Source organism: Ovis aries, chromosome X, assembly GCF_016772045.2.
Source record: "Ovis aries strain OAR_USU_Benz2616 breed Rambouillet chromosome X, ARS-UI_Ramb_v3.0, whole genome shotgun sequence".
Classification (NCBI taxonomy): Eukaryota; Metazoa; Chordata; class Mammalia; order Artiodactyla; family Bovidae; genus Ovis; species Ovis aries.
Window position 1 is genome coordinate 7329333 of NC_056080.1, and position 1440 is coordinate 7330772.

Here is a 1440-nt window from a genome sequence, read left to right on the forward strand (position 1 = left end):
CTTCAGATAGATGACACCACCCTTATGGCAGAAAGTGAAGAGGAACTAAAGAGCCTCTTGATGAAGGTGAAAGAGGAGAGTGAAAAAGTTGGCCTAAAGCTCAACATTCAGAAAACGAAGATCATGGCATCCGGTCCCATCACTTCATGGGAAATAGATGGGAAACAGTGTCAGACTTTATTTTTCTGAGCTCCAGAATCACTGCAGATGGTGATTGCAGCCATGAAATTAAGAAATGCTTACTCCTAGGAAGGAAAGCTATGACCAACCTAGATAGCATATTAAAAAGCAGAGAGGTTACTTTGTCAACAAAGGTTCGTCTAGTCAAGGCTATAGTTTTCCAGTGGTCATGTATGGATGTGAGAGTTGGACTGTGAAGAAAGCTGAGCGCCGAAGAATTGATGCTTTTGAACTGTGGTGTTGGAGAAGACTCTTGAGAGTCCCTTGGACTGCAAGGAGATCCAACCAGCAGTCCTGAATATTCATTGGAAGGACTGTTGCTGAAGCTGAAACTCCAATACTTTGGCCACCTGATGCAAAGAGCTGACTCATTGGAAAAGACCCTGATGCTGGGAAGGATTGAAGGCAGGAGGAGAAAGGGCATGACAAAGGATAAGATGGTTCCATGGTATCACCGACTCAATGGACATGAATTTGGGTGAACTCTGGGAGTTGATGATGGACAGGGAGGCCTGGCGTGCTGCGGTTCATGGGGTCGCAGAGTCCGGACACGACTGAGCGACTGAACTGAACTGAGCCACACACATCCCCAGGGCAGAGTTCAGGATCCGGGGGGACCTATGTGGACCCTCCAGGACCACAGTCGAGTCCCCAGCGTACACTTCAGAGCCATGGAGCGGGTGCAGAGCCCGAAACACGGTTCAGGGTACCCCTCGGGTCAGATTCCAGGCCCCAAGGCAGTAGCTGGGACCTCTGGGTTAGGGGGCGCACTAGGACGCACAAGGCAGAGCTTTGGGCTCCCGAGGGCGGAACTGGACCAGCAAGCCCAGACCGCTGGCCTCGGGCGGAGGCTGTAGTGGGGCCCGGCTTGGGTGCGCGGCGCGGCTCGGTTCCGGCGCTACACGCCGGGGGAAGGCCGCAGCAAGCATCCCCAACAGAGTCGCGTGCCTGACGGCAGCGCCGGAACCCGCCTCCCGGCCGAGACTCGCGCACAGCAATCAGGCGGTGGCGGCGAGTGCCCGAGCGACCAATGGGCAGCCTGTAAAGGAGCTGGGTCCGCCCCGAGGCCCCGCCCTGTTGACCTTGGTGGCCAATGGGCAGCCGGCAAGGGGTGAGGCCCCGCCCCGTTGATCCGGGGGACCAATGGGAAGCCGGTACAGGAGCTGGGTTCTCCCCGAGGCCCCGCCCTGTCGACCCGGGTGACCGACGGGCAGCCGGCTATGGAGCTGGCTCCGCCCCGGAGGCCCCGCCCTGTTGCTC